Below are 14,375 nucleotides of genomic sequence, written 5' to 3'. Positions count from 1 at the left end.
CTTATCACATCCAAATTGTGATAGTAGAAAAATCAAATCCTTTAACAAAAATAACTTAAAATTATTGTTTACGAGCATGGCAGGATTTTCACATTTTGATTATAATATTTTTAAAATCAAATTAAGAGGCCAGATTTTAATCTCTTACCTTCTTAGTATGGTATTTACCATTATATATATATACATATATATATATATATATATATATGTGTGTGTGTGTAAATTAAATGGTGACTCTAGTTTTTTAGAGTCACTCAACTATTTAATCCACACCGTCTGATCTAACATAATGAACGATTAAGGAAAAATAAGCAGAAAAATGTGATGAGCATTTTCGCCATGTAATATTACTTTACACCTTTTTCTCTTTATTTCTCTCAATCATCCATTTGTTTTAGATGGACAGTCTTAGTTGGATGGCTGAGTGACTCAATTTGACCAGAGTTTATATATATATATATATATATATAATATAATATAATATAATATAGTATAATATAATATCCGTCAAGAAAGCACCTTGAATGATTGCTAAAGACACCGTGATCCAATGTTCAAGTGACAGTTATTTTGCATAGATTTTTAGTTTTTTATGCTGCACCCCGTAACATTCATCACACGCAGCAATATAGAACTCTCTCTATATAAAAGAGTTGATAGGGCCAACTTATGGTGCACCTTCCCCAACAACGATATCTCAATAACTTTGGACAACCAACTCAAGGAACCCCATTTGGTCTAGGTGAAATGCTGTCACCCTCCAAACTCAAAGCATATTCTTTCACTTCTTCTTCCAAACTCCAAACAGATGCTTTCACTTCTTCATCTAAAAAGATCAAGAAGTGAACGAATCTGCTTTGAGTTTGGAGGGCGACAACACTTCACCTAGACCAAATGGGGTCCCTTGAGTAATTGGTTGTTGAAAATGATTGAGATATAGTTGCTGGGGAAGGTGCATGTATTATAGGTTGGCCTATCAACTGTTTGATACATACGTGAAACCTCTTAAAAGAAATTTAATAGCAACATGCAAATTTTCTAAAGAGGAAGAAATTGAAAGGATGTAAACAATTAAAGCCACATTTTGTGCACTTTTCTCTCCACAAAATTGGAGTGCCTAGAATGAAGGAAATATTACTGAATCATTTTCGGGAAATCCTTTCCTGAAGAAACATAAAACGTTGTGATTACCTATGAAATGGATTCTGATAATCAGGCAGAACAATAATGTCAGATTTATTTTGTCACCATATACAGTTTGATAGCAGGTTAATGATATTGTATGAGGAAAATGTGTAAAGGGTGTCTCTAAACCCTGGGGGGATGAGGGGAGGCTTCGGCTTTCACTCCGATGGTGGGATTTCCTCCCGCTTATCGAATGGGTACATATCAAGTTGAAAACCTAGATCAAGTTTCAAACCTTTATTTATTTTTTATCATGGTGTTGTCCTTGCTAGGCTTGATACATATATAAACAATGATTATCGTTGTTATAAAAAAATAAAATGAAACAGCCGAGCGTTTTCGAAAAATTCATTAAAATTAAGTTTTTGGCCTTTTTTTTTTCATTGTGTCAAGGATGAATAGAGTTATATCTGGCCATCATAAGTGGTTAGCTGATTAATTATATTGCAAAATGAGAATGTGAAGGGTGTGAAGTTGATTACTACATCAAGTCTCAACTTTATTACTTGTCCCTCGAGTTTTCTCATGGTGTTGTCTTTGTAAGAATGAAATGGTGACATTTTTCCCACTAAAGATGAGATTAATAATGGAGGTGAGTAGAGCAACCATCTTAATTGTAGCAAGATGAGGGCCACAAGAAGTCGGGTCCTATTGTGGATGTAAGGGACAAGAAAATTGGTTGAGAATTTAAAGTTATGGCTGATTTTGAAGACAGGCTGAGTGTGCAAGCTAGTGAGAGAGGTTGGGCGGTTGCTATCTCTTGTACCTCTACCCATATGATTAATTTGGTGGAACAAGCTAGGTTGGTTTCCAATAAAGTTGAGAGGAATTATATTATATGATGTAGAGATTAGGGATGTTAATGTATTGGATTCCGGCTTGATATCCTACCTGAAAGTTTAAAAGAAAATTCATATGGAAGAAATTTTAATATCCGATTAACAAAATCGGACAAGATTCAGATGTAAAAAATGAAATCCAATCAGATTCGATATGGACAAATATGTGATCAGATTTGGACTCTGATTGAATTTAGCTTTATAAATATATTATATATAATGCCCTTTTACATTTCCAAAGTCTGCCGGTTTTGGTTTAAAATTCGGATTCAAATGCAGATGTAAATTTAAAAAGTGGATTTGGACGGTGAAATAAGATTTCGGATTTGGATTCGGAGTTGGGCATGCCTTTTTTTTTTTTTTTCTTTTGGTATTTGAATCTGAAGTCAAAATGTGAATATTCACAAAAACAGATACGGTTGCAAATATATCCAATTTAAATCTAATCTGTTTACATCCCTAAAAGATCCTCTCAATAAGTATAGAACAATAAATAGGAGAGCTTTATAACTGCAGTTTTGACTCCTGAAAATCTTATGGTTTGATGTTTTCGTCTATGAGTCGAGGAAAAAACGTTATAAAACTAAGAAACTTCATCGATTAACCCATAAAATTGGTGGAAAACCCCAAGCTAGAACATGAATGTAAATAGACAAAATTAATCAAAGCCTATGCTAATGTGGATCATTAAACATGATTCAATAACCAAATTATCTCTTGAAATCCAAATCCAAATAAACAAGGAATAAAGGAAAAACAAAGAACCAATAAATCTGGAACTTCATGTTAAATCCAAAATCCAAATCCTCTTCTTGATCTTCTCCTTAATTAGACCAGCCTGCTCCATTCTTCCTACGTTGGGAATGATCAATGAACCTATGGCCCCAATGAACCTACCCACTCATACGTCCTAGAATTGGGCTTCATGTCCTGGAGGAATGAGGCTTTTTGGATGTAGACCAATGGGTCGAATCGGACCATATCACAACCACTATGGCAACAGTAACTTCTTCTTCAATCAGTTTGGACCCTCATGATTCATTATTTCTTTCGGCGTTTCAATAAATTATAAGCTTGATCGAGATAATATTCTCCTATATATGAAAATTACAAGTTGATTTGGCAAGGTGTATCCAAGATATAGTTAGTGGTTCAGAGGCAGGCGCCCCTCCTTCCTCGGCTCTTAGGGTTCAGGACTGTTTCAGGACCAGTGTGGTCTTACCGTACCTTTTAATACAAGTATCATACGTATTACCATTTGCAGTTTAAAAGAGTACCACTTAGGCTAATAAACTATACTGCACCCTCTGGCTCAATCTATGGATTCATCCCCTCTGGCTCAATCTATCGATAAGGATGACGATCTCGTTCATCTTGTGTTAAATGAGCGGACAGGGGATCACCTCCATGAGCTTAATGGAGATTTCTTCATTTAATGCTTGACATCTTAGTTGCAAAGATTGTCAACAGGCTTTAAATGGTGATTTTTTTTTTGGGTATTTTTTGTTAACGATGAAAAAATTGGGAAAATCTTGGAAAAAAAATTAGTAATTGTTCAGAAAATCAAATATCCTCAAAATTATGAAAATGTAAAACAAATGGAAACTAACATGAAAATATAAAAATAACTTGTTAAAATGATGGTTTTGTAATGATTGAGATGACGATAATAATGTAACTTAAGTTTTAAACGTAAAAATAATGAGAAAAAAACTGACGAAAAGAACATTTTGTGGTTTTTCAAAAAATGGAAAAGTGACTGATTTTTTTTCGTTTTCATTGTTCTTAATGTTTTTATCGTGTCCCCTTCGAAAGAACAGGTTTACAACAAGAGAAGGCGCAGTTTTCCTATGTTTTAGTCTTCTTCTCTGGAAGAGCTGAAGGACATGGCTGAGGCAAAGTTAGATGCACAGGAAATATATACCAACTTTCAGACAATTTAATTGTCAACAATCAAGATTAACCGAAGCAAATCACGTTTCAAATCTATGTTACAATCAATATATATCACATTCAAATTGTGATGATAATTACTTACTAAAAGTACTGTTTATTCTATGATAGTCGGATTTGAATTCAGTTTTAAAAATTAAGTCCCGAATTCTAGTTCGAATCCGAATGCATATTATATGATTATTTAAATTCAATAAAAGCCGTACCTGACTCAAGTTTGAACCTTCCACATTCTTTTTTTATTTTTTTTAGGGGTGAGCGGTTCATTGCCACCGCCCCTATAAGAGGCCTTCGGCCCTCCTTCTGTGCCCGCCCTCCCGGGGTTTTTACAGAACTGCGTCCGGCCCTTTTACCAAGTGACTTTTTTTTTTTTTTGAGGGGTCGTACCAGCTGGAGCAAGTGGCTGGTCATTGATTCGAGTAGCACTGGTACACCCCTGCACAAGATGAATCAGAAAGGTGAAGTACTAGTTCTTGAGTTTTAAAGTAAGCGACAAAGTCTCTCGACTTAAATGTAACCCCTAATGTGGTCCTTTTGGGACCCAAAGTTGTAGACTCAAGGGAATCGAAGTATAACTATAATTATATAACCAAAGTCCGTGCAGTTTGTGCCACGCATATGAATATTGACCACTGAATTGCTGTAATTAAGTTGACATGACCCCCATGTGGCCTCATTGTTTAACCAGAAAAAGACAACTTTAATAATTTGACAAGCGGCTCATATGGTCTTTACTGGGTCCATAAGAGCCAAAATTAACACTTTAAAGTTTAGACATGAAGTGGCACTGCCCCAATATGTAAACGAGAAAGCAACATGACATTAATATATAAATAAACAATTTGTGTGGGTCTGTGAGGGCAAGTGCCCACACGTGCCCCCGCTACTGCCATAGACTAATGTTTTCACTATATGGTGTCAGCTTACATAAATCAATATGCATCGGCTTGTTGCAAAAACATCAATTCTTAATTAATTATACTAAATTAAGTTTAAATAAGTTTTTAATAGTAAAAGGAAATGTATGGGTCTGTGAATTGCTTTCTTATCGACACGCCAGCTTGTATGTAGTTCCGCTGCTACTATGAAAACTAATAAGTGGTCTCTTTTATTTGGGACTCATAATCTAAACAAATACCGGATTTCACTATTATAGGAGGAAAAAGAGGATTTGAAAACTTACTAAAAAAAAAAAGCAAATGAGAAGATGTCTAATCTTGAGATTCCCAATTATCTTAAATGATCAATTTTGATCTCATATGTCATATCTAATGCTATCAAAAGCCGTGTTCCTGTTGGAGAAAAGAGTGAGCAGCCGACATCTTGCATGGATCAACTTGCGACTTGTATTAACACAGCGGGTAGAAGGTGGTATTGGCGGAAGGGGTTAACAAAAAATGTCGGTATAAAGGGCATCATTGGGAACTATCATCACGTATTCAGACAGAAAACATGGCCCTAATATCAATGTTTCCACTAATATGGCAGATCCACAATATATATATATATATATATACTGAGATCAACGGGCCCCCTTTATAACTCAATACTTATGTTTTTTTAATTTGTATTGCTAAAAACCGTCGCAAAAGTTTGTCTTTTGTCACTAAAAACCGTAATCAAGCAACTGGGTTTTACAAATATATCTTTGAGATGGTTTTTAATGATATAAAATAAGTAAATTACCATCCCATCATCAAGATAGCCAGCTCCCTTCCTTTCTCTTTCTCAAATCTTTCTCCCTCCCCACTCTCTCTCCCTTCCTCTCCTTCTTACATGTGCAGCGGAGGACCTCTCGGGTGAACGAGCTAGACTAGTTAAAAAGCTCGGCTCAAGAGTGAGTTTGAGCCGAGTCATTTTCTTAACGAGTTGAACGCAAGTTCATGAGTCGACTCATTCAAATAATCGAGTTGAGTTCAAGCTCAACACGTAACTGCTGAGCCGAGATCGAGTCTTATTGAAGTTTGTCGAGCTTTAATCAAGTTGATATATTCAAATGAGTTTACAAGTTTGTTGACCCTTAATCGAGTTCGAAATCTAGCTCAACACATAAGGATGAATATTACTTCTACTCAAATGAGTTTGTTGAGCCTTAATCGAGTTGAGCTCGAGCTCAACACATAAGGATGAATATCACTTCTACTCAAATGAGTTTGTGGAGCCTTAATGGAGTTGAGCTCGAGTTCATTACGTAACATGGATATCAATTTTATTCAAACGAGTTTGTCGAGCCTTAATCGAGTTGAGCTCGAGTTCAACACATAATTGCCGAGTCAAGCCCGAGTTGCTTCCGTTGAGCTATTATCGAGCTTGAGCTGACTGAACTCGAGCTCGGCTCGGCTTGTGTTCACCGCCTAGATAGAAGGGAGGGAGGATCTGGTTTATCCAATTTTAAGTGGGACCGCACAAATGTAATGTCTCTTCATGCTAAACAAAAAAGCAAAGTTAGTATTCAGGGACCCTCTCTCTCTCTTTTGGTTAGATTTACATTTTCTTTTCATTCTATTTTTTAGTTCAGGTAGCAAAGAATGTACATGGTTCGGCGTGCGGACTCAGAGAATATCAAATTAGAATTGAATTCGGCCGAATTTGTTGCAGCTGAAAGAACCCAAATTCGAACAAACACCTTGGGACGTGCCCTTGCTCATGTTGCTCAAAAAAAGGTAGCACCGTACTCCCTGCAACCAAATGTAATATTTTCCAGAGCATTCACTAATCCGCTTATACCTTCACGCATGTAGCACTTAAAATGTCCTTTCCATTTACTAGAAACTATGCTTAAGAAAGCTTCCATACCATATATCTAAGACATTTGTTCACCTGACTGATTGCATCTTTTTTTGAAATTTCATCGATATCTATCTCCTTTCTTTTGCAACATATTGAGCAGAAATAACATCAAGAAATTAGGATGATATCTATTCTTTCGCTCTCTCTCCCACTCCCTGTGAAAGCTATACAAAATTGATGGATGAGAAGTAACCATGACAGGTAGCAATCAAGATGGATGCACAAGACAAGCACGACATGTTGCTCGACAGTCTGCTTCCTGCCAACATACTTTTATTCACACATCAGGCATATGAATGATGAGAAGCAACTCAAGGAAAAGCGGAGAAGGATGTTCTTAATGGCCATGAATGCAAAGAAAGATTACATGAAGAGTACAAACAGAAGAAGTCTATTTTATCTCTTTAGATTATATGTCAAGGGTAACAGAAATGATGACAATTCAAAGGAAACCGATGAACGCAAAAAAAATTGCCAGACTTTTTTGTTTCATGAGAGCAATTAATTGCAGTCCTAGTTCATACACCGATCAATTTTAGCTGCCTCACGTTGCAGATGACTTGTGGCAAGTGCATGGTCATGGCGGCAAGGATGCTCCAATAGAGGAAGAAGCTCCGGTCATATCATGCAAAAAGGCAGAGATTGAGCTAAAAGCTCCCCTCTTTCCTAACGCTGGGCCAGATCGAGCTCGAGCTTAGCTCGAACTTGAGTCGAGATCCATAGGACAGGCTAACTCAATGATATAGCATCGAGCTGGAGTTCGACTTGGTTTACTCCTTTAACATAGCAACCAATAAAAAAAAATGATAATTTCTTTTTCTGGGTTTATTAGAATTGATAGATGGGTATTTTCTAAAAATGCTTTCTATTCGTGTCCACACCCATAGCTAGACTATCTGCCGTCTGCTTGTTGCGCCCATCCAACAGGAGTTTTATAACATGAACCATACTAATATCATACTCCTGATATAAAAAAATTGCAGATCTTATGTCAAATTTGGAACAGACCTTGGTCTCAATTCCATGGGACATGAATTCATTTCTTCACTTACGGTTTCATGGATGTTTAGAAGCTGTTGCATTGATGTGTGAAAGTAAAACTTCAGAAGCATCCCTCAGCAACTACTGGTTTGCAACAGGGGAGGCAGGTTATTGCTGCAATAGATATGATCTCTCATGGCACCAGTAATCCCTATGAGAGTGCATATAGGCGTCTCCATTTCCCGCCACTTCTAGGGCTACCTGCGTTAGGGGAGAGAGAGAGAGAGAGAGACAGAGAGAGAGAGAATCATGAAATATCTTCCTAGTTTCTGGTTGATATGTTGCAAAAGAAAGGATACAGATATCAGTGGAAATTATGGATGGCATTAATCAAAACTACAAGGATTCAATGGTATAAACCAAACACACAAAAGAAGCAGAAACGGAAGAAATAAAAGGGGCAGATACCTGAGAAGTGACAGGGCTCTCAAGAGCTGCACATTGATTGCATGACCTGGTACAGACTCTTGATCAACAGTGTTCTTGAACTTTGATCTATTTCAATAAACTGGAAGTGGCATCATGAGGCTCACAAAAACTGGTGGATGAGTAGCTCAGTTGGTTAATGAAAATGGAATTAAAGACCACATTTAGGAGAGGAGAAAAAATCAGGCTTAAAGGACATCATGAACAGAAATTGGTTAAATGCAGAACAAATAATATTAGGAAAAGGTTGGCAGCTAAATTTTTAAGCCTGTAAGTGTCCAAACAATCAACCAACCTGTTTGTAAAATGGTTCAACAATTAGTTTCTATATTTGTTTCAGCCTTCAGGCCAATTTAACCCAATCATTCTCCTAAACAAATATTATAATTTTAAATTTATGCAAGCTCCAGTCGAAACTGGAAATTTCCGTGATCTATTATATTTAGCTAAGTAACTTGTACAGACAACACAGGCAAAAGATTAACAATCCCAATCAACTACTGCATGCATCACTTAAAGTTGAAACTTTTTCTTCCTACTCTCGGTTCCCCTGCATTCAGGCTTGGAGACCGGCATCCTCTGCTGCATGCTATTTTTGTGTTATTTATGTGAATGATAAGCACAAGGAAGTAATAAAGACCAACATAGAAATCAAGATGGATGGACGAATTCCTATAGTGTTTATATATTTAATTAGATGTTGAAGTCCCTCCCGCTTTCCCCATACTATCGAGGTTAAGGGTTGCCTTAGGACCTTAGTGAGGAGCAAGACACCCATCAACTGAAGGTCGTGCATCCTCCGTTTACAGTCAAAGGAATGAGGTCCACGGGAATCAAATCAACAACGAGACTTTCATTGGTCTGTCAATCCAACCAGCTATGCAATACCTCTTGGGGCATACCCTTTCTTTTGTTACTGAAAGCAACAGACAAGAGCAGGACATGTTGCACGACATACTAATAACAGTACAGTAAGGATGCGCAGCTCCTTCAGTTGTGAGGAACACCTTGGGCCTCGATGTACTCTTTATATTCTTCAGTAGTGCAGCATCTAAAGCCACAGCAGTAGAAAGATTTAAATCGAACAGTCCGTCGACTTCACCACGTGCACCATTGATGCTATTCTCGTCTGAGCAACGCAAAGAAAAACTGGGAGGACTGACTGAAGCAGTAAGATGTTCTCGATATATAGCCACAGAAAACGGAAGAGAAGACCAGAAAGACAGTAAAAAGAACAGGAAGTAATTGATGATGGTGCCGTTAAAATTGCACTCCGAAGATAAAGAGGAAATAAAGATTGTCACGGGATCCCTTCACAAGAAACATAAACGCAAGCATTTATTCCTTTTGTGAATTAGAATTCTGTTGATTATGGTCGGCAAGAAGGGTAACGAACTAATAATCATGCCTAATGCTCCGGTGTTTGTGCAAATTTCTCGTGCAGATGAAAAATTGTGTCTCGGAGAAGGTAACAGGCTCTTTCTCGCTACTGCCCGTTAATTCAAAAGAAACCAATGAATGCTAAACATTTGCCATCTTTCTTTTTGGATCTTGTTGTCTGACCGTAGTTTGATCGTCCTTTAGCGTGAATACAAGATCATAGTAAATGCTTGTGAAACTTGGACCTCATCAACTGACTACCTTTTGTTTCAAAGATTTGAACTCAAATGTGGTGGTTATGTGCACTCACCTTGTGCAAGAAAAGTTGTGAATGACTAAAACATCTTTGTTAAAATAAAAGACCTTTTTAGAAGGATAAGAACATCTTTGTTAAAATAAAAGACCTTTTTAGAAGGATAAGAATTATGTGAAAAAAATAAAAAAGTTTAAAATGTTCATTACTTTATAAAAATTTTTAAAAATACTCCTAATCCCCTTTAGTGCATACTTGCACAAAGGTGTGTCATGTTTAACGTTGTTGAGCCCATTGGAGTCGAAGCTTGTCGTATGCTCTCTGTCCAGTATAAGGGGAGCCCCTATAAAGATTTTAAAAAATATTAAAAAAGTTAAAAGTTTAAAAAATACCTTTTTAAATCGTTAAAAAAACATGAAGCATATTGATGCATCATTTTTTGTGCACTTAGTTCAGAAAATGAAAACTTTTTTGCAAAAGACAAAATTGAAAATGAAAAAAGTAAAAGGACTATGAAAGACATTTTTTTTTTCAATAAATTATCAAAATGTCCTTCTCTTCTTTCCTGGGCACGGTGCAGCCGACACGGGTAACTTTCTTTCTTGTTCTTCTGTTATGGTGAATATATGTGTTATGGTGAATATATGTTGCGTGCACTACACTTTCTACCTATCGTTCGTGCGTTCTTTTAGCTAAGAGGTTGTTTGGTGTGTGTTACAAGTGATATGTGCGTATGGGGATCGAACTGTAAGGTCTCAAGGAAATGAAGAGACACACTCTGCTTCTGCTGCTTGTCTATGGCCAACACAAGACAAAACCAGGAGCCAAGCCAATGGGAGGCTTGTATGAACCCTTGCCCTACCTTTAAAGAAATTACATCTAAATTTTAAAAAATTTTACTTGTTCTGTATAAAATTTTTAAAAAATTATATTTCCGTTCATGTTAAAATTTAAAATCTTTAATTTGGCCCCTCTCATGAAATTTTTTTTGCTCCGCTCATGGCAAAAACTAAGAGAAAGGCAATGAGAAAGAGGAGCAAGCGAGATTGCTTCGTTGCCATGGCCCTAACTTGCTGCAACAACAGCAGATCTGCGAGGTTGGATGTACATTGTAACGAGTTTTGCTTATTTATATTTATAGAGATTACAGAGAGAGCGAGACAGAGGGATCGGGAAGAGAAAAAGAGCTTTAAGTGAGATGCAGATGACAGCTTGTACTCTTAAATCTACATTACGATATTTTTTACATCCCAGATTGACTCGAAATAATTGTTGCATGAAATTGGCAGCCTCGTTGTGACGTCTCAAATTCATGGTGATGAACAATGTCATCTTCCTCAAGATCCATATGCATCATGAAGTAGCGGCCAAAGGAATCAAACCAATCCAACCAGCTATCCTTTTTTTTTTTCTTTTCTCACACAAAGAAATATGTGCATGAGGGAAGTTTGAAGGCAAACAGCTCATTCAGTTTTCATTAAACAAGGAAAACACATGCCACAAAGGACTTATGCTTGCACTCGACAAACTGCATGCTTTCTACCAACATGCTCTTATTTAGACATCAACCATATGCTTGATGTGAAATTACATACTAATAACATTAATGATGCGCAGCACCCATCAGTTTCAGTTGTGAGGGACACCTTGGGCCTTGATGTACTGTTCATATTCTTCAGCAGAGCAGCATATAAAGCCACAGCAGAATTTACCTCTAATTCTACAGCGGAAGCAAGGCCTTCGCCCTCCCCCAAGCCCACCACCACCTCCCAACAGTCCGTCGAGCTTACCAGCTGCACCATTGATGCGGTTCTCGTCTGAGCAACACAGAGAAAAGCTGGGATGATTGCCTGAAGCAGTATGACGTAAAGGAAGAGAAGACCATGAAAACAGTAAGAACAAGAAGCCTTCAAATCGATCTAGATTACGTGTCGACATTCGACGGGAAGATTGTTCCTTCGTACTTGAATTCCTCATTGTTTGCTGCACGAACCACATGCAAAATTCTTATATGTGGCCCACTGCAGTGATGATGGTCCCGTTAAAATTGCAGAAGATAAAGATCAGGAAATAAAGATTGTCCAAGTACTGCCCCGGTTTTTATGCAAATTTCTCTTGCAGATCTAAAATTGTGCCTTGAAGAAGGTAAGGGATTCTATCTCGTTACTGTCTGTTAATTCAAAAGAAACCAACGAATGCAAAAAGTCGCCATTTTTCTTTTTTGGATCTTGTTGGTTACCATAGTTACTACAAAATTGGATGGGCCTAAGCTGACCATCGTTTAATCATCCATATCGGGAATGCAAGATCATAGTTAACGGTTGTGAAATTTAAACCTAAACCCACGCATGACCACGGGCGAATTTTTTTTCCCATATAAACACTACATATATAATTAATAAATTTCAGTTGGCTTTAGGGTTGTGATTCGGGCTTGCTGTTTCATATAACTGAACTTAGGTCCATCAAGATGTAACATGTAAATTATGATGCCCCACTGGTGCATGAAATTTTTATGCACCAATATGGTTAATAATGAAAATGCTTCTTGTTAAAAGAAAAAGAAAACTTTTTATAAAACTAAAAAATTTAAAAATATATATAAAAAGACTAAAAAAGACCTTTTTTTATAACAATTTCAAATATCTCATCTCCCCACCTTTTTTTCATCTTTTTCGTGAGCATAGAACTCATTCTCGTTATACTTGGAGTAGTGTAAAGGCCAAATAACTTTGATCAATAAAAAGGGAAACCCCTTACAACGAAAAAAAAAATTAAAGAAAAATTCAAAGTCCAAAAAGATACATTTCCTTTTAAAAATCCCCTTAATACCGAAACTCCGTCCTCTGCGAACCTCGAGAATAGAACGGTGTGCAACTTTTGTGAACGTGATATTCTGTTCCTCACATCAAACACTCACTAAGAGGGCATCAAGAGCGTGATGTTCTTAAACATGTAAGGAAAATGTGTCCTCAAAACACAATGTTCTCACCAAACACCCTCTAAGCATCTAGCCAGGCTTGCATAAAAAGCAACACATTAAAATTAAGAGGATGGAACTTTGAGTCCTGCCTCCATCTACTGTGTCGAGAGACAAACCTTAAGAAATTAGCCAGGATAAAAGTGAAAGTCTACAAAGCATAAAATATAAAAGAAAGGAAAGACGGGTGCATGTGGGTGTCAAACTGTCAAAGGGCTCAAGGCAACGAATAAGACTCACTCTCTTCATGTTGTTGCTCTCCGGCCAACACCAGGGCAAAAACTAAGAAAAGGGCGACGAGGAAGAGGAACAAATGGGTTTGCTTCATTGCCATGGCCCTAACTTGCTACTACAAAGTGAGTTACAGGAACAAAAACAACACAACAACAGTAGATCTGCGAGCTTGGATGAATAATGCAACGATAAGTTTTGCTTATTTATAGAGACCGGGGAGAGATCTAGAGCGAGCGAGAGGGAGAAGAGAGAGAGAGAGAGCTTTTAAGTGAAATGCAGCTGACAGCTCGTACTCTTAAATGTACATTATGATTTTTTACAGTCCAGATTGACTCGAAATAATTGTTGCATGCAATTGGCAGCCTGGTTGTGACGTTTTTCATGGTGATGAACACTGAACAGTGCCATCTTCTTCTGCCTCACAATATCTTCTGCAGAAGCTTCGAAGCTGGTACCTGCTTGATATGCTCCCATTGCTTACAAGAAACCAACAACTGCAAGGTAATCTATTTAAATTAAAGTTGTTGAGACAAGGGAAAGAACAAATTTTTTTCTGTCTTTTTGGCAAAACACTACGCATCTGACTCCAACTTTCATGAAAATGTTATCTCAAATCCCTTACGCTAAATCGACTTAAATATGCACGGAAAAAATTGTAAAATTTTGTTAGGTAAAACTTTAATTTGTCCGACATGATTCATCGTGACATTATTTATCTTGGCCATTTAAAATTTTTAAAAATAATAATAAAGATAATGCTCAGCTCCTTTACAACAACTCATGCATGGCTATGTTGAGCTTGGTTAATTAATTGAAAGAAAATTAGATTTTAATAACAACCACTCTAACATCCTTAACAATTTTTTCTCTTTCTCTTGCATTCGACATTCATTTATTGAGCAGTTAATGAAAAAAGGGGGAAACATTTATTTGTTAAGCTTATTAGTGTCGATAGAAATCAAGATTTAGCATGTTTATTGCCCTAATCTAAAAGTTAATTTTAATTGTTTTGCTTTCCATTTTTAACCAAATAAATGTGTTTCCGTTGGTAGGTCAACCTATGACAATTCGGAAATTAAGAAAAAGCGTCCCAATGCATGTGTAGGTGACTAATTTTTCTTATGATATTACATCACTTATATATTAAGATACATCGTTTAATTCATCTAACTATGATAGTTATAAATGCGTCAAGGATATGAAGCATGTGCATTGTTAGCTACACATCATTAATTCTCCCCACATTTTCTTATAAAGGTTAATTGCTTAATCTTAGTTCAGATGAGTCATATAT

The 14,375-nt window shown here is 36.8% G+C and overlaps 1 long non-coding RNA gene across 1 annotated transcript; it reads right to left on the bottom strand.

The window, feature by feature from the left end:
* Positions 1 to 11,314: 11,314 nt before the first annotated feature.
* On the bottom strand, positions 11,315 to 13,316 carry LOC116257796 (uncharacterized). The gene is made up of 2 exons (XR_004173471.2): positions 13,088 to 13,316; positions 11,315 to 11,684 (listed from the first exon to the last, which is right to left on the bottom strand). It is a non-coding gene; the product is annotated as an uncharacterized LOC116257796 (long non-coding RNA).
* Positions 13,317 to 14,375: the final 1,059 nt, after the last annotated feature.

The sequence above is a fragment of the Nymphaea colorata genome, chromosome 7, assembly GCF_008831285.2.
Source record: "Nymphaea colorata isolate Beijing-Zhang1983 chromosome 7, ASM883128v2, whole genome shotgun sequence".
NCBI classification, from domain to species: Eukaryota; Viridiplantae; Streptophyta; class Magnoliopsida; order Nymphaeales; family Nymphaeaceae; genus Nymphaea; species Nymphaea colorata.
Note: the sequence above shows the minus strand (reverse complement) of the source record. Positions and strands in the feature narration are given on the sequence as shown.